Source organism: Calypte anna, chromosome 1, assembly GCF_003957555.1.
Source record: "Calypte anna isolate BGI_N300 chromosome 1, bCalAnn1_v1.p, whole genome shotgun sequence".
Classification (NCBI taxonomy): Eukaryota; Metazoa; Chordata; class Aves; order Apodiformes; family Trochilidae; genus Calypte; species Calypte anna.
Window position 1 is genome coordinate 166190772 of NC_044244.1, and position 20639 is coordinate 166211410.

Below are 20639 nucleotides of genomic sequence, written 5' to 3' on the forward strand. Positions count from 1 at the left end.
AATACTTTCATGCATATATTTATAAGTGAAGGAAGAGTCTCATGTAAGCCACGTTAGATGCCTAAACTGTCTCTTTCTGTTTTCAATATCTATGCAACCCACTATCATTTGGCTTATCTATATTTTAATCTTTTTTTCATCTGTCTGCCATGGTTTAACACTGGTCTGGCAATTAAACTGACTGACAGATACTCTCTATTAATCCCCTTCCCCTCCCTGATAAACAAAGGAGAGAAAATAAGAGAGGGAGACTTACAGGTTGGAAACTAAACTACACAGCTTTAATGAAACAGTAATAATAAAAAGGAAAAATTAATAAATATATACATATACAGGAAAATTGATACCATGTTCCTCCTCCCTCTCCCCCAATAACTCTTACATCACTGCTGAGGCTGCAGGGAAGCCATGCTGGACTTCTGGGGTCAGCAACAATCGGGAGCTGGAGGCAGGACTCACAGACTCAGGCTGATATGGATCAGTACCACAGGGAGATGAATGGATGGGATCCTCCTAGGGTGCCAAAGCAAAGAGGGGCAGGTGAAGAAGAGGAGCAAGATGAGGAATGGAAGGGGTTTGACCCTCATGATCCCTCAAATTTGTACTGAATATGATGGAATGGATGTATGGGATGGAATACCCTGTTTGGTGAATTTTGGTCATTTATCTTGTCCATTCCTCCCTAAAGGGGGGTTGCAGCTGTGACCTCTTTACTCCTCTCTTCTTCCAGAGGGCAAAATGTTCCTCAGAACTGAGCAGTGTCTTTGGTTCTGCATACCAGTCTCTAGCAGTAATTATAAATAGAGAGCATTATCAGTCCTAGAAGTAGAAACTGTCTTGCTGTTAATTTCAGCAAGTATAGCTGCTTACAAGAGACTTAGATGAAAGCGAAATAACAAGACAGAAAATTATCTTTATCCTGGCCAAAACCTAGACACTGTCATTGAACATTCACTTCACATTTCTAATCAGTGTAATCTAACCTAATAAATTCTACGTAGATAAATGTAAACTGATGCACATGGGAGAAAACCTTAACCTAATTCCTAACCTTACATACAGGATAATGAGCTCCAAGATACTTCATGAAAGACATCTTGAGTTATCATATATGGTTCTATGAAAATATCAACTTAATGCTCAGTACCAGTAAAAAAAAAAAACAACAAAAACAACCAACAAAAACAACCAAAACATCAAATGGTAGGAATTATTGGGAAAGAAATACCGAACATAGCAGAGAGCATTGTTATGACACTATATAAATCCATTGACTGCTTTTATCTTGGATACTGTGCTGTATGTGAGTCTCCCATCTTAACAAGAATATAAAAGAACTAGAAAATAGAGAAAAGAAACAAGGATGATCAAAATGTGGGATTCTTCTAGCCTGGAAAATAGATGACTGAAGGAAAATGCAACAAGGGTCTGCAAAATCATGCACAGCATAAAGAAGATAAACTTGTAATGCATTTCCATTGTCTTTTTCAGTGCAAGATGTGAAGAATCTTAAACAAAACTGGTACATGAGGCTAGAGCAAAGGAGTTTTTCATAGTATAGCTAATTCAAGTTTGGAACTGTATTCCCCAGACATAAATATGCACAGAAGTTCAATAAGAAAGCAGACAAATCCATGACTGATGGAAGGGGGAGGAAGGGAGGGAAGAAAACCCAACATCAAGAGCTATCAAATATTAAGATACCTTCTTTGGCTCAAAAAATCCTTCAGTAGTAATTGATGGGAGCTGGGGGAATATATTTAAGAAGCTTACCTCTGCTGTTGCTGTAGTATGATACAAGAAAATATACTAAGAAGGACCTTTGGTATAAACCAAAAAATTACTGTAATGTTTGGGGTTTAACCATTTGTTTTCCTTATTTTATAATTCTTATTTTTTGGTATATATTTATATTAGCATTTTTTCCTAGCATTGCAATAATATATTTAACATCACAGTCCTCCAACTGGGATTTCTCCCTGGTCCCTCAATATCTAATTCCTACTTAATCTAATGGAGTTAGGCACCTAATTTGCTATATTTGAAAACCAAATTTATGTAACTTTGATAAATAACACTGAAAATGTTGGCCATTTCTTAGTTTGTGATATTGTCCTTAAATTTCATTTGGTCTCTTTATTTGGTCCCTTTACAGTTTGCAAACAAGATGGAGGCATCGAATTCAAGGTACAAACATTGTATTGACAGCTTAAGTGAACAGCTGTGGAAGGTTAAACCAGAAAGATCCCCAAGGTATCAGTGCTGGGTCCAGTCCTGTTCAACAACTTTATCAACCACCTTGATGATGGGACTCATTTGTCTTCTCAGAAAGTCTGCTGATGCCACAAAACTGGGAGGACTGACTGACACCACAGAAGGATGTCTTGGCATTCAGGGGGACCTAGACAAGCTTGAGAGGTGGGCAGGGAGAAATTTATTGCATTACAACAAGGGCAAGTATAGAGTCTTGCATCTGGGAAACAACTCCAGATACCAGTATAGGTTGGGGACTGACCTGTTGGAGAGTAGTGAAGGGCAAAGGCACCTGGGGTTGGCCATGAGCCAACACAGCAATGTGCCCTTGTGGACAAGAAGGTGAGTGGAATCCTGGGTTGTATTAGAGGGGCTGTGGCTAGAAGGTTGAGAGAGGTTCTTCTCCCCCTCTGCTCTGCCCTGGTGAGGCCACATCTGGAATATTGTGTCCAGTTCTGGGCCCCTCAGTTCAAGAAGGACAGGGAACTGCTTGAAAGAGTCCAGCACAGAGCAGACAAGATGATAAAGGGAGTGGAACATCTCCCTTATGAGGAAAGGCTGAGGGAGCTGGCTCTCTTCAGCTTGGAGAAGAGGAGAATGAGGGGCGACCTCATTAATGTTTATAAATATATAAAGGGAAAGTGTGAAGAGGATGTTGCCAGGCTCTTCTCAGTTACATGCAGTGATAGGTTGGACAAGAGGCAACAGATATAAGCTTGAGCATAGGAAGGTCCATATAAGCATGAGGAGACATTTTTTCACTGTGGAGGTGACAGAGCACTGGAACAGGCTGCCAAGGGAGGTTGTGGAATCTCCTTCTCTGGAGACATTCAAAATGGGCCTGGACTTGTTCCTGTGTGACCTCCTGAAGGTGACCTTGCTCTGGCAGGGGAGTTGGACTTAATGACTTTTAGAGGTCCCTTCCAACTCCTAAATTTCTGTGATTCTGTGTAAGATAGCTAAACAGTCAACTGAAAGAAGAAGTTTTTTTCTTGTGACCTGCATTTAGTGATGATCACAGATCAAGGAGAAAGCTACATTGCTCATAATTTGCAGGAAAACCAGCCACGTTGAATCTCTATCTAACTTCAATTTTTAACTAAACATCTATATTCTTTTGAAGAAATGTATCCTTTTTAGTTTATTAAATTCATCTAGTGTAAATGTGGATTGTCCAGAATCACAGTGCGAAAATGTTTGTTTCTGTCTATGAATTGTAGCAGTATTCTATACTGCTGGCTTAAAATCAGGAGAAATGAGTTTCCAGCATGCCCTCCCAAGGAACTACACAACCTTTTGAAAGCTACTGAACATACCTCTATTACCTACATTAGAAAAGGAGTTACCCTAAGTCATTGTTTCCAGTCTATAAATTGCAGGTTACAAAACAGTGAAAAGGACCTGACAGTTATCATAAATACCTTGTCATAGTCCAGTTCATCCAGGATAGCAAGATGAAAATTGGTTGTAATTTCTGTAAAACCCATAAAGCCCATCATCTCTCACTAATTTGTCAAAATTGTGTACCAGACCACAGGGGAATATGAGCACATGTAAACCAAGACAAATTCTCAAAGAACTGGATTTTGAGTGATCCTTTTTTTCCTTCCTCTGTACATCTGTCTCCTACAGATGTAGCTAAGCAGGCCAGTCAAATCACTCTTGTTGGTGATAGAAACAGACCTACATAACTTCATCTCATGTTTATGTGGTGTTCTGATATTTTCAAAGATATTTTTCTTTTTTATTTTTTTTTTCATTTATTTGGGGTTTTGTTTGGGATTTTATGTTGGTTTGTTCGGGCTTGTTTTATTTGGTGGGTTTGTTTGGGTTTTTTCTCCTGAGTAACAAATTCACAGTACTAAGAAAAAGCTTACATCTCCAGGGCACTGTATTGCTTATCTGGTTAGCTACAATCAGGGCCTAGACTCACTGATTGATATTCAATAGTTTTGTTTCTGTGAATTTACCAGAAGAAACTGGTTAGACAGTATATCAGAGAGGTTTCTAAAATGTGAAAATATCACAAAGAAGCTATTTCTATACTGTTCTCTTTAGACATTTCCAAATGATTTTGTCATTGTTCCAAATAGAATTAATTGCCATGTTTCTGTGAAAACTCTCTAGTTCTTATCGTTCCTGTGACTTGATAATAATTCCTGCAGAAATGTCCTTGAAATTGTCATGATATATAACAATTGCTGAAGAATAGTGTTGTGGTGTGAAAGACATAACAGTATTTTTAACAAAGAAAAAGAAGAAGACACATTAAAATTCAGAGAGGGCTTCTAAGCAGCATACCTCAATATGCACTAAATTTTGGCTATATTGGATTCTGATTTCTTAGAGTCTGAGCTCCCTTTAAGTTCAACAGCCGTTGTTAAAGGCCAATGTTTGCATTTGGTTTTGATGAAAAAAAATTTTGAATTATAATCTTTTTTTCCTCTTCCCAATCCTCTTTCACCTGTATAACTCCTTTGTTATTGCTCTCCACTGACACAACATGACATTTTCCATGAGCATGAAGTATCATCAGAAAACTGGTTACATTGCTTTGAATGCTCTTTAATGCTAGGAAAATCCAACCACCCAATACTGGTCCCAGAGATTAGAAAGACCCACACACCATTTCATTCACTACAAGGCAAAGAAAATTAATCAGGGTTTAAGACTGCATCCATAAATCAGGGACTTACAGGTTAGATCAAATAGAAAACTAAAGCTTTACTGAGTTACGTGATTTAGCACCTGATTTTTTGTTGCCTAATTTATGTTGTGGTCTATAGAAAATTAAACTGTCAACATATCTTTTGGCTTCTATACACTGAAAATATACAACTCTATTGCTATAAGGCTCTCACAGATGCAAACCCACAATCTCATTTTTGGCTTAATTTAGTTTCACAGAGGTATAGAAATGTAGAAAAGGCAGAAGATATATGTGGCAACTGTCTTTTTGTCTCTTTTCCAAGACAGTCCCCAGTTCACAGTTTGTTTCTGAGCCTGGGAATCCCCTTTAGCTCACCTGCCAGTGGACATAACTCCAGGAGCTGTTTCCAACACCGGCTCCTAGTCTCTGGAATACAATGGAATAAAGTCTTCAAACCTGGTCTGCAAGATGTTCAAAATCTGTGTCAGAAAGGAAGGAAGAAAGAAGGAAATTCAAGAAATATTTGGAGAAACTGAGTCCCAAATCTTGGTAGTTTTTTGTTTGTTTATTTGTTTTTTCCCTTAATAGCACTATTTCAACAAGAATTTATGTCATTGTTTTACACTTTCTTTCAGCATATAAAATTCTTGAGGCATATGGCAGTTTTAGGAGTCCAAGGAGTTATTCCGATCAGTACTGAATGCTGACATTTCATAAGGCCTCTGATAAGAATACACAAGTGATGATTTCTTTTCCATTGTGAATGCAGCAGCATTAAAATTACTGATCTCCTTGCCCATCCCAGACTTATTAGAGAAATAAAATTGTAGTATGCCTTTTCTAATGAGAGAGCAAAACCCTGTCCACATCTTACAGTAATCCTTTTTGAAGCAGGGATGCTGTGTATAATTTTCTACATAAATGGAAAAAAAAGTAATCTTATCTACTGCATATCCCCTTTTCAGTGTTATGCTGGTTTAGACAGACTAAAGCTGTTGACAGAAATTTCTCCACTCAGATGAGAAGCAAAGATGAGAAGAGTGGTGATGGGAAAGCTTTATATAATGAGACAGATCCCAGAATCTCTAGGGAGCTCATTCCGAATGGAAACCATTTCATGTTTCTTTCATTATGGGAATGATATTCTTGCTATTAAAAGTAAGATTGTCCATGCAGTTATTTTAATAGGATGATTCTGAGTGGGTTGCTACTTGGTTTTGAAAACAGGAGAACACAAGCCTATTTTTCAAGAGCACCATGCTTCAAACAATTCCAATCTATCACGGGATGGTGGCTTTAGACCTTCTGATTGTATAAACCTGTCAAGGCATTACAACGTAAACAACACAATCTACCAGAGCTGCAAAACTACTATTCAAGGAGTCCATTTAGCTTCATAAACTTTTCCCAATTCCCTGACACCTTAAACAAAATATGACAGGCATTTATATTGTATAGTATACAAGAAAGATCACTTACAGCACAAAAAAGAAAAAAGAAAAAAAAAGACAAAGTAATGGAAACTAGGAACCACTTTGTGATACAATGTATTGTTTTCTGAAGTGCCTCCACAAAGTCGGAATTCCTGTGATCTTTGCAAAGATGTCTTTGCTTTCTAAGTTCAGTTATGCAGAAGGAGGGAGGCTGCCTATCAAAAATATATAAAGTGACCCATGCTGCAATTAAGTCGAGGCAAATACACTTGTTTGTTCTGAAAAGTCAATTCTTATTTTTCTTGCTAAAGTGAAGAGTTTTTTTCCCGTGTATTCTGGGTTTCATTTTTGTCTTTGCTTTCCTAGGTTTTTTCACTGTTATAAAAGATGTTTTCAGAATGCAGTCTGAAGTGTAGTGTCATATACACTGACATGTAATCACAGTACTGGCTAATCTTTAGGAGAAAAAAATGCTAATAAAATACCTGAAACTCAAAGCAAAACTGTGCTTGGCTCAAATATCTATTTTCTATGCAGTAATTACCCTATGTAAACTGAGCTCTCCAAACAGAAAGATACCCTGAGGCAACTTTGAAATACAGCATTGTAGTTTATAGAACTGGACAAAATTTCTCAAAAATAGACTATTAAAAAGCTTCCCTGAGTATTGACTTGAATAGCACAGGCTGATCACACAGGAGAGCATGCTGATATGAAAAGAGACAAGTATAGTTTCAAGGGACTGAGATTTGAAATATTGATTCAGTCACATTAATTGAATTTTTGCCTTGAGAAGTGATTACAAAAATGTTTCTCCAATATTAATTTGTATCTGCTTTGGATAAGATTAACATTAATTTCTTCGCCAGTCCCCATTACTCTTTTATTATTCATTAGCATCTCCCTTTGCATGTGTAAGAGACCTTGATGAAGCATGTTTATTCATAGACTAACCTTTTTAAATAATTCTAACAGCTCTCTAACTGAAACCTTCCTGGCATGCTGAATATCTCGTCTTTGTTTCATTATTCAATCCTTGTGCTCTATCCTCCACTTGAGATGCTGAACATGAATCATACTGCTCTTCCTACTGCTCTCTTCCTCCCTCTGAAACGTCCTCTGCAGCCTGATCCCACAGGATAGCTCTGTTCACAAAATACTGCAGCAAATTGTCTCTTGCTAGAATCTAGGACAGTATAATTTCCACAGAGTTTGAGTGCAATTATTGATTTATGCTGTCCTTAGTTCATTACATATTTGTTATCATGTTTAAATTCATTGTTCATTTACCTCTCATTAGAATGTTTGGAGTGAACTAGTATTTGATGAGAGCTCTAGAGGCAATATTTTATTTTTTGCTTTATATTTACAAACTTATGACTTTTTTTTTTCCCAAGAAAGCAACAGGCAGGAGGAAAGGGGGGACATAAAAAAAAGGAGAAAACCAATTAATTTCTTCTCTCTTTGCAAAATCTGTACACTTACCTCCAGCACTTGCTAGATTTTAATGAACATACACTTCAAAATTCACGATAAAAACTTAGTTTTAAAATACAGAATATATACATGCATTCACATTTCTGATAAGCCCTCCTTCCACAGCAGCAATATGTAGTTGCCCCCAGCAAAACGCTGTCATCCCTTGCATTATCTTTTTGTATTTATCTCGCTATAATACCCAAAGGCCCTAATAAAGAAGATGTTACAAATGCAAAGATTTGCTTCTTGCTCTAAAGAGCTTACAAATTTGAATTTTCTACCTTAAAAATAAATTAGTGTTCTATTTCTTTCCTGTTCCAATTAGATTTAGGAAGAACTCTGGTAAAAAATGCCTTGAGAGCACCCTCAGATTTTACATATCTAGAAAAATAATCTATTTCATGAAGGAGAAAAAATGCACATTTATGCAAATTCTGAAGCTTTTTAATTGTCAGGTGGCATAATTAAACTCAACTGAAATATCCTTTACAGAATTCAAAAGAATGATTTTTTTTCAAAAATACAATGTTTAAAAATGTTTGATGCTTTTATTTTCATGGGGGAAAGGAGAATTTGTAAACGTAGCAATCTTTTCTGGGGGCGTTAGTATAGTGAGGACAGGAAAGATTTGGCAACTTGAGAGAAAATTTAGTATTTGGAAATGAAAACCGAAGTGCTGAAGTAGCAGACAAACAAGAAAAAAGAGAGTTACAATTTAAATGCTAAATATTTGAAAGCATTTACTTTAATTTGAAAAAAATAATAATAATACATGCAAGATGAAGGGAAAATCTTTTGGTAGTGGATGCTTTGTGGAAGAATATCTGGAAAATCAGAGAACATACTGTTTTTGGATCTCATTAGGCTTATATTATTTCAAAGTGCAGAAATTTATATCTGGGATTCTAATCAATGTGAATGTAAGCTCCCACAAACTCCAGAACACACTCTTCCCACTGACTACACACCATGTAACACAGCAGAGACAGATGAGTAAACCAAGGCATCTCTAATTTCAAAAGTGAAAGAAAACTTGAGTGAACATACAGAAAACAAAAGCACTTGCCTTGACTAATCAATTGAATTGTATTCTGCTCATCCTTAAATGCAGTCACTGACACAGTTTTTCCACCAGTTTAGATGTGCTGACTTCTGAAGAAGAAATGCCTAATTTTCACAACACTGTGCTTTTTGTTTGCTATTTATTTATCAGCTGAGGACTAAAAAGGGATAATTCTAGGAGGAAAAAAAAAATTGAGACTGAAAGACTGAAATAGAGAAATTATATTATAAATGCCATGGATAGTACTGTGCAATTCTCTGATGAAACAAGTACTTTACCCATGCCCTGCATGCCCCAAGGCATGGCTATTTAAAATCTGCCTTTATTAATCCAATACCTGACAGCTGCAGTGCCTGTGGTAAGACATTTGAAACCTGTAGGTTAAATGCAGGGCATCCTTTGTGTTGGGAAAGGTGATATAGAAAGGGCTTGGTTTGTAGAAACACTGTTTTCTGAACCTTTCACAGCCTGAGTGGAAGGTCAGAGTCCTTATGGTGTTTTTTTGTAGATGGCCTCTGCCTGCTTAATCACCCATTGCAGCATTTACATTTTGCCATCCTGAACTATGGATTTCTTGCAACAATTACTTACAACTACTGAAAGCTGATCTAACTTTCTCCAATTATTTTTTTCCATTGCCAGGAGTGGCTTTTCCAGGGTAGTACATGCATTCTTTGACTTTTTACAGACTTCCTCAGATTACAACCTTTTTGTTTTATTTTTGAAGTTTATGTCTCTTCGGTGTGGCACTGTTTTTATGATTCAAGCAAGGAGAGTACACAGCATATAAAGCAGGTGTTATTTGGCTACTGTGCAGATTTCTAACATGAGGTTTGTAGGCAATTGTTTTCTTTGCTGGCTTGCAGACTTTGGACTTACAAGCCTTTAAGTTGTAAACTACATATTACTGAGGGATTCTTATGGACAAATGTATACTGGGGAGTTAATTCTAGTCTTTCCTTTTATGAATACAAGTCAGGAATGTAGCAGTAGATTTTCAAAGCTCTGTATAGGTTTTTCAGCTGCAAGACTGACATTAAATTCAATAGGCCATATGTTCTATTGGCTTGCAGGCTGCAGAGGTTAGTTTCATGATGTAACTTGTTGCAAAAATTGTTTCAACAGCTCCATCTTTTGAGGTAGGGCACTGATTGTGGATTCAGAAAATCTTAGTAAAGTCTTGAGCTTATCCATATTTTTGAATCATTTTATGCTATGCCTTCAATGAATGCAACATTTTAATCCTCTTACCTCACAGTCTTCTGTCCAAATAGCAGGGCATAAAGATGAAGAAATGCAGCTGTGGCAATGGAAGTCACAATGCTAAGAATGTGGTTGTGTCCATGCTGATATACCACTAATGTATATACAAATGCATATACTACCTCCTCACAGAGTGCTACCAAATTAGTTAAACAGGACTGGCCCTTTGTGAACCCATACAGACTGTGCCTGATGATTACATTATCATTTAAATACCTTTCAATAGCACCCAGTGTAATCTTCCCCATAATACTTGCAGGAGCTGAGGTTAGACTAGCAGTACCATAGTTTAGTGACTCTTCCCTCATGCCCTTCTTAAAAGTTGGAATAACACTGGCTATCTTCCATCAGCAGGGACCTCCCAGACTCCCAAGACCACGACATCCCACCATAACACCTAAAAACTCCTTCAGGACTCTGAGATTAGTCTCATCAGGCCAAGTCAACTTGTGAATGTTCAGCAGATACAGCTAATTCCCTAAAAACTTCAGTGTCCACAAATGCAAAGTGTCTGCTCCCAAACTCTTGGTCCTCTGGCTTAATGGGCTGGGCAGCTCAATACTTTGCTCCCACCTGCAGCTCCATGAACATCAAGGAGAAAAAACATCACAGGCTCAAGCAGTGGTGGTTTTATTGTTGAGAACATGAAACCTCTGTACTGTAAATCATTACAGAACAGGAAACTAAAGAAAATCAAACTGAAGTAAAAACCAAAATAAAACAAACAAACAAACAAAAAAACCAACAACAAAATAAAACCCTCAAAAAAGGAAAATAAAATCCTGAATCAAACAAAAAATTGGACCTCCTACCTTCACTTCCTATGAATGGTCAGGGTCTACATATTCAGGATTACATGCAATATATTATTGTTTCATGAGCTGAGCAGTTTCTTAGTATAAGAAAGAGGCAGACAGAGAATATCTTAAGTAAGATTATAGTTAACTGCAACACTCAGATGAGTGAATAGCAGGTATTTCCTTCTAGGCTTTGCCTTGGGAGAGAAAGTCAAGGGATCTAGGTGCCTCTACTTTAAAAAAACATATATTTTTTTTTTAATGGAGAGATAAAAATATCAGCAGCCTTGAACAGTCTCAAGAAAAACAAACTAAATTGTGCTTGTGATCTGAAAATACAGCAGATTCCTCAACTGAGAAATAATTAATCAAAAAAGGAAAAGGAAGAAAAAAGAGGGGGGAAAAAAAAGAAAGAAAGAAGCCATTAGAAATACTGACAAAGCAATCATTGGGATGGAGACTTCAGAACTTTTTGTTAAGAAGGTTTTGGAAATATCAACTTGGAATATGCACTCTATTATGAGTCTGTACCAGAACAAAACACTTTCTGACTTAATTGGAGAAGATTATGAGAAGAGAAGATTTCTTCAATGCCTGTATGGTCTTAGAGGAGCTTGGAGAATACAGCAATTTTTCACCAAAGATATTTTACCCCAAATGAATATTTACACACTAATTCAAAGATGAGGTTAGGAGTGTTGAAAGTGTCTATACGGAATGAGAAATGGTTCAGGAGTTGTGTGCATACCACATGGACTCCTGGGGATTAAACATGCCGAAACAAAAGCTTTTGCTGCCTTCTTTTCCAAGACCTTTGTATTAAGCTGATTTCAAGGATCTCTTATCATTGCAGGCTCTTTTAAGATATTGTGATGGACATCTATAGGATGGACAATGTATACAGAAGATGATATTAGAGGAAATAAAGAAGTAAGCAACACACTACTGAAAGAGAAAGCTGGCATTAGTTACATTTATGTAGAAGTATTTAGAAGGGAAGGCAGTACAGCTTTGTTAGACACATTTGCTGGATGTAAGCAAAGGAAAATGCAGTGGGATCTCATGGAGTTATGTCATCCTCATATACACAACAAGTGGATGCTATTCCAGAAATACTAGAGTTTTCAATTTTTTTTTTTTCCAGAAAGGAGGAGCAGGGAATACTAATATTTTAATAGCAGTGAAGATTTGACAAAAAGAAGCTCCGAAAAGATTTGTTTCTGAGGTGAAATAAAAGAGGCAGAAGTTCCCACTCTTATTTCACCAATTAAAACCAGATCCTCCCCAGAAGCTGACAAAGATTTTCAAGCATTCATGGATTCCTTTGGTCCAGGCCTGGAAATGTCTCGAAACATGTGAGGTATCTCCTTTGAGGAAGGCTCATGATCTCTGAAGAGTCATTGCTGCCTTCTCTACCTTTCTCTCCTCACTTCAGTGCTAAATGCACTCCCTTTCCTGCTTTTCCAAGAGAATGTAATTGAGATAAATGTCAAGTGAAATAAAATAAACGTAGCAACAAAAAATGTTGTGTTCTAATAAAAATGTTTCAGTAATCATCTTAAACATTTCACATACCTGAAGAAAGCAAGAGCAGGCACTCATTATACTGTGCTACAAGGCAAGAGAGAATTCAGGACCAATAAACCAATAAAGAAGGATTTATATGAGATTTTTGCCCCCCATAATTTTCCATTTTCAGATAGGAGTATCTTGTTTTGTCCTTAGTGGTTAAGCAAGTTAAGCTTATTGAGCAACACACTAAATCAATTCATCTCCACTCATAATTATTTTGCCTTTTCCTAAAGATCCTTGAATTTTTTAGCTTCTTTATAAGAACAATGAATAGTATTAGGCTACTTACATATACTTTGTAGTATCTGCAAAGAAAAAAATTTATGTCTCTGAGCTGCTGTGTAACAAATAGCAGATAAGGATGAACCAGAAAATCTGGATTTGGCCTACAAAAACTATTTCATTATAAATTAAAAGAAAAAAATAGGGAGGGAAAGGAGGAGGAGAGGCATCTTGTTCCCAGGATGATATTTTATATGGGAATTTCCAGTCAGTACAATACTTTCACAGATATGCTTTTTAATTCTTGAAAGTAGGGGTTGATAATGGGAATGCTGACACACCTTTTGGTGTTCATAGGACTGTAATTTCCTGTTTAATGCAACCAAAATTGCAAGGTATGCTTTTTATCCTTTTCTGTGAAGAAGGCAATTACACAAGCATCTTGTTGAAGTAGTTTATAATGTGATTAAATAGGCAACATTAAATCAACTGGTGATTGAATCCTCAAGAGAGAACGTATTTCAGTTAAGCTTGAGAGTTACCATATTTCTTTATATTTAAAAGCCCTTTAAGCAGGACACATGATTTTGTGATACCACTCATACTAGGCTCATGTTGAAAATGAAGCTGCTCAAAAATATAAATATTCTATTTTTTCTGCTCCTGCTATCTTAATTTTAATGTTTACAGAATGTGATGAAAGCTGTCTATATTTGCATTTTATTTAATCTTAGGGAAGACTAAATTTCACACATCTGGTGGAGGCAATCTTCTAAAGTGTTTGCTTATGTAAATTAAAAATAAGATTTCACCTGCTACATTTCTAAGCAATTTGTTTGTGCTCACAACTGTAACTAACAAAGATTACATTTTTGAATCCATATAATTCAATTTGTACTTCCCTCTAATTCACCTCATATTAGTATTTTTTTGTTTGCATCCACATAGTCCTCTGTTCATAAATATAAATTAAAAAGAGTTTGTTTGAAAAAAAGAAGAAAAAAAAGAAGAGAACTAGCAATCTCCCATAAATAATAAATGCACTCCTTCTCTGGACTAGATACAGGATAAGTCACAACCTTCAGACAAGAAATTAGCTATAAAATGCTATATTTTGAAGAAGTTTTCATTTCAAGATTATGGTTCCAGTTAAAATATTTGTAGCTTATTAATCTTTTTCTATGCCTGATATTGATGAGAACTAAAATATTTAACTCCATTCATGTTTAATTCTAAATCAGTTTCTGTCACCTTGTACTAATTGCTGTTATCTCTCTTTGAATATTCTTCAACCCCTGAATTTGTTTGTTAATGCAATGTCCAGACCTCCAGGCAATGTTCCACATGAATAGCATTAGACTATCTAGACACAGACTTTTCATACCTTCCTGAGCTGTAGAATGAACATGCATTTTAAATTTAATTTAGCCTGATTTATTTATTTGCTACTCAAATGTGGTCTCAACTTATATTTTTCTGTCCATACAGTGCCAAATCAACACGAGTCCTTACCTTTCACAGCCTGTCTTGGTTAAATGTCACCTGGGCATTGCACTGTCTGCAGCTGATTTCCACGTCTGAACTACTGAAGAAAATATGCAGGCCTAGGAGGTCTTCTGGGTAGCCCCTTAGAATCCACCTTGGTGCCCTGTTATTTGCTGCTTATCAAAAATCTCCACTTAACATTCTTCAGCACCTTTTCAATCCATGTATCAGTATTCATGCCCAAGTCTCTACAAACTAATCTGAGGGTGAGATTTTTGCAGTAGATTTGAAAGCTTTACTAAAATCAAACTACAGTGAATCTGCCTTTTCCCTTTACTCACAAAGTTAAAAATTCTCTGCAATGCAAAGCAAATAAAGAGAGCCTGGTAAGATCTATTCTTTACAAATCAAGCTGCATATTGCTCGTGGTTATCTTTTAGAAAAATTAATTAGACTAGCAGGGCAGCTATTGCCAAGAGTCAAAATGGTATAAGTCTCCCGAGGACTGCTGTTTCTGTGAATTGCATCCCAAATTAAGAAAGTAGGCACTCTTGAATCTCTCAGATTTAAAAACATGGAGGAATATATCAGAGAAAGGTTGAAACAGGTTTAAATAATAAGACGGCTATAGAAGAGGTGGTATGCCAAGTTTCTGAACCTAAAAACCCCTAGATTCCTGACCTTGAAATATGTACAGGATAAAATTCACTGCAAGTCAGTTCATATAAGTAGAGAAACGAGTATTTAACCTAGCTGATAGTTGGTTTATATACTTGTAATCATGAAGAAATCTTTGGAGTTCACATTTTAATCATTGGAGAAACTGACTAAAAGTTGCTAATGAAACTCCTGGGATAGATAACTGGTAGTGAATAAAGAAATCCACATTTCTAGATCTTTAAAAAGTTTAAAGTTTTAGAAATGAAGGAGGTCAAGATCTTACACGGCTCTAAGTTTGTCTTTACAAATATCTGAGACAGGTGGGATTTGTATACATATCCATTGAATTTCCAATTAAATGAAATGGAGAAATGCACTTCAGACTAGAATTAGGCCATAAATAGTAATATATCAAATAATTCTTTATGTATGTCTTTGCTGATCTCCATAAAATTTGTGTCAGCCCATTTTTTCTAGTTTTTCTGAGTGCCTCAGAATGACAGCCCTGCCTGATTACTTTCACTAAGGTTGTGTATGAACTTGACAAGGGTGTGTTCCATCCCACTGGGCATTTAACTGATGAAGATACTAAGCAGTACTACCCCCTGATTGGTCCCCTGTGGAATGCTACTCTTAGAGCCATTTTTTTTTCAACAAAAATAAATTTAAGTCACTATTAGAAATATTACTTTTGCAGCCCAGCTCCTGAGAGCTAAGATTACTTTTCTTATGTTGCAAAGTATTTCAGAATGAAAAGGAATCTATAAAAATTTCACCATTTTTTTCATTCTGAAGTTGATAATGTCATTGTCAAAAATAAATGCTAATTCAGAAGAAAATCAAAGTTTGAGAGCCACACCTAAATATCTCTATGACTAGATTCAGAGCTAGAGTGATTTAAACATACACAATTAAAATGCTAAGGAATAATCAAATATAAAAAAATTAGGATCTTTTTTGCACTGAAGGTGATGAAACACTGGAACAGATTGTCCAGAGAGGCAGTAATATTCAAGGTCAGATTGGATGGGGCTCTGAACAACCTCCTCTGGTTGATGATGTCCCTGTTCACTGCAGGGAAGCTGGACTAGATGACCTTTAAAGGTTACTTCCAACTCAAACCTTTCTGTAGATTCTATGAAATTCAGACCTCTGTCATATATTTTTTATTTTATCCCTTAAAAAATGGTTTGCCCACCTGTGAAAGTAATATTAAAGCCATTTACTTGAAATGTTTTTTTCCTTCTTTTTTTAAGTTTTATCCCTTAGCTAATATAAATGAAGATAGTTCCATGGCTATAGTAACTTTTAAAACTTACACTAAAAGCCTCACAAAGTGAGAGTTTTAGAGAGTTGGGGACATTTTAAAGTTATAATAGTCATCCATTCTTATACTGACTGTGTATATAACAAAATGCTACCACAGCAGGAAAATGTTATTGACTGCAGCTCTTAAAATTAGGTGAACAGGCTGTGCTTCAGAACAAGGAAAAAAATAAATTTTCAGGCATTTCAAAATATGTACTTCTTTGTAGCTGAATGGAGGTAAGGTAGTCATTTGTGATCTTTTTTCCTAACTTCCTGAAAACAGTCTTGGGATAAAGAAACCCCATTTGCCTTTCTTAAGTTCTAGGTCAAGTAAACTTCCTGGCTCCTGCAATAGAAAATAGGTATTTTTTTTATCCAGATTAACGAATGATTGTTTAATTTTTTTTTCAGTTTCAAGAGTGTAAAACAAGAAGATTGTTCAGAAGTACCTGAAATCTTGTTAACACTTTAGCTGTTGAATTTTCCTTGGCAGAATACCATAAAATTTTGACATAAAATATCAGCTGTATCAGAAGCAGTCTGATTTGGAAAATAAGTTTCCTAACCTCATACAGTATAAAAGGTGGCAGCATAAACCTTTCCTAAACACATCAAGCAATCTCAGGAGAAAAAAGTCTCCACCCAAAGGCAGCTCATCCCATTTTTAGTTGTAACCTAGCTAATTCATGCATCAATAGAATAAAGCATTTCTCCATATTACACATGTTCCCATTAATGTCAGCTTCCATTTTACTCCTTCCTGGTAAACAAAAAGAGTGAAGAGATGAGATTAAAAGACAAGCAGAAAGTGTCTGAACACCTGCAACACTCCAGAGCTAGATTTATTGGGCTTTTTAGTTTTAATAATGCTTTGGTGAACAGTTAGCATATCCTACTAATCAACATAATTGCATATGAGCAGAAGTTTATGTGAAAACACGAAAATATCTATGAGCCTCCAGAAAAGCTGTGTGGATGATAATCATGTTAGCTACATTTTTAGAACCTGGCATATTAGCAGAATATCTCACTTGTCAAATGCTTAACTTTGGTAGGATCTCACCTTTGAACTCTGTGCTTTGCACTAAAAGAGCAAGAACACTTCACTCCCACAAAGGTTGCAGTTATTTTTAAACATGTCCACGTGATGCCAAATTGGCAAGGATCAAAAAAGATATTGCATATTGATACCATATAGCCTTGTGATTCTCCTTGCTAATTTCATGTTACAGTGAAAACTGCATCTTTTATCATCTCGAAAGAATCATCTACCAAGTTTCCGCAATGTCCATAACCTACTAAACTAAACCATGAAGACCCACAAGGGAGATTCAAACTCTGTAAAATATTTTAACATCAATACTTTAACCTGGACAGAGAAATGTGTCTTTAATCCTTATCTCTTGAGTCAAAATGTCAAGATGATCAGTAAGTGAAGCATCAAAATGCTTGCTAACAAATGAAAGCTGACATATCAGGTGACACACTCACTGATTCCCAGATATTAATTGCCTTTCCACCACAGAAATGTCAAGAGCCTGTGCAATGGATTTTTCTGGGCTAGCACATGGAAGAGGGGGCTGGAGCTATGATTGACTTTTAAGGAGGTCCCTTTTAAACAAAAGGGAAAAGAGGGCAAATTTTACTAGAAATGTTATCTTCAGAAAGTCTCTGGAAAGCCAGTTTTCGCTACCCAGTACTTCTCTGCTTTTTTCCTTTCAACATTTAGGATATATTTCTTACATAAATAGAGGCAGTAGAGCTTCCAACACAGAAACAGAAGTGTTACCTATAGCTCTGTTTAGACATGTCCCTCCATCAATTACACTTTCCCTGGCTTCTTCTGTAATCTTGTGATACTCAAGTAGATCACGAAAAAAGTAATGGTAGATATAGGAAAGCTTTGGAAGTGCTGAAGCTGAATATTGGAAGAGCCTTTATCTGAAAACTAGTTAGACAATCCAAAGATATGTCTGAATACTGCATGCTGGGAGATGAGTAGCTGATTGCATGAATCAACTGTTGAGATTTTCCTGAGACGTAGGAGTTCATCTTCTACCTTGTTTGTTTTTTTATACTGCACTTAGATGACATTCATAAACTTCAGCTCATGATTCCCTTTCAGCAGCACTGCTAGCAAACTCACCTGTTGATTTTCTCTGAAGCTGAAAGTTATATCACTGCATTAGGCATTTGTTGTAAGTGGACTTTATTTTTGTTTTAATTGTCTTCTTCAGAAGCATCCAGTTCTAATATCCAGGAAAAACGACACTATAGCATTGATAATAAAGCCTGAAAAAAAAAGAATGTTTTCCTGTATTATTGTTGTGAAGCAGGTTTATTCATGCAACATAAGTCTGGGCTAGTTAGCACTTTACCAGAGGGCACCAAGGCACTTTTTGATGGTAGCAGAAATGAGGGGTAATAATCCTAAACTGGCAGTTTGAGTGCAGCTGCCACATTTCAAGGAGGTGAGGCAGCTGAAAGAGCCACAGCGCTTGCCCTTGAAGCAAGCCAACCACCCCCAGAGTGGTTTCTTTGTTAGAATAATGCACCATGAAAACATAGTTCTTAGCAGTGTGTCTGTGTAATAGTGGAAACATCCAATTGTCATGGCACACATAGGCCAGGATCTCTCTAAGGACAAGTGCTATGGAGGTTCCCAATGGAGGGTCCCAGTCAGTGCCACGCTTGGCAGCCAGGGCCCATCCTACCACCTCAGGCAAGAGGAGGGCAGTCAGGGGAGCACACATTTTCCTTAGTCTTCCTCTTTTCATTTACATACCTATAGAATTTTTTCCTGTTGTCCTTAACCCCTTGTCAGATCCAATTATCTCTGTGCTTTTATACAAGCTCTCCTGCTCCTCTGACTACACCTCTGTATTTCTCCCAGGTTATCTGTCCCTGCTTCCATCCTCTGTAAACTTTGATTTTACCCCTAAGTGTGTCCAGGAGTTCCTTGCTCATCTATGCCAGCCTCCTGCACTCCTGCCTGTCTTCTTCTTCATTAGGACAAATTGGTCCTTGGCGTGCAGGAGATGATCCTTGAATATAGACCAGGTTTCCTGGGCTCCCTGCCCATCCAGGGCTTTGTCCCATTCTACCCTACCAAGAAGATCCTTGAAGAGACTAAAATCTGCCCTTTTTAAATCAAGTACCATCAGTTTACTTTTCACTTTCCTTGCTGCCCTAAGGATCTTGAATTCTACAGTCTCATGGACACTGCAGCCCAGTTTCCCATTAACTTTTACATCACTCACCAGCTGGTCTCTGTTGATGAGAACAAGGCATAGGAAAGCTCCATTCCTGGTTGGTTCCTCTACTGTTTGGAGGGTGAAGTTGTCATCAGTGCTCTCAAGGAACTTCGTGGAGTGCTGGGGCTTTGCTGTGTTGTGCGTCCAGTAGATGTCCGGGTGATTAAGTCCCCCATGAGGACCATGGCTTGCAAGTATGAAGCAGCTCCTATCTATTTTGAATGGCTGAGCCAGGCCAAGGGTCATGGGTGAGCTTGCCCCTCCACCAGGACAGGGGTTTGTTGCCCCAGGAGGTTACATGGGGTCCTGGGCCTCAGTCAGGGTTGGGTGAGACTTTGGTGGGTAGGCAAGGACAGTCAGTCCTGACAGTACCCCCACAGCCCTGGAATCAGCAACAGGATGGTGCTATTAGAGCTTAATTTCTGCAAATATTTATTTTCATAGGTAATTCAACATGTTTTCTTGCCCATACCATAGGGAACTGAAATGTATAGGAAAAGCCACAGCAAAATTGCTGACAGTTCTGCTTGGCTGTTCAGCCCTCTATAAAAAAGGTTATTTATTTTGAACGTGAAAATCTATGAGATCAAGGATCACCATAAAGGAGGTGACCCTCAAGATACTAAAATTGCCTCTTCTCTCTTCGCATAGAACCTAAAGGCCTCCAGCCTAAACTGTTTCCAAAATGACAGTGAGCAATAGCAAAATTAATGTTAAACTGACCTTTCTTTATGTACATGCCATAGCTTTTGATTGTCCTACTGAATCAATAGTCTGTGCCAAAGGCAGCACTGGAAACTATTAATCATGGGCTACCACAAGTCTTGTAGGTATTGGGGTTCTGAGAAGTAATACCATCCAAAAAAACAAGGAGCAGATGATTCAGAGGACCCTGAACTCTCCTTTCCCACCGTGGATTGTTTCTAAAATGATTGTAACTTGTTAGACTGTGTTTATTGTTTGGACTGTATCAACTTTTGCTGTGCCAAGATTGAAATGTAAACTATTTTAAGCAAATTAGGGTTGGCCTCTTAATACAATTTCTTCCCTCCATTCAAATATATGTCACGCTGATGATGTCACAGTTTAGAAGTGGCCCGACAATTAAAACGAGTAACAGATGCTCTCTATTAATCTCTCTCTCCTCCCTGATAAAGGAAGGAGAGAGAATAAGGGAGGGAGACTTATGGGTTGGAAACT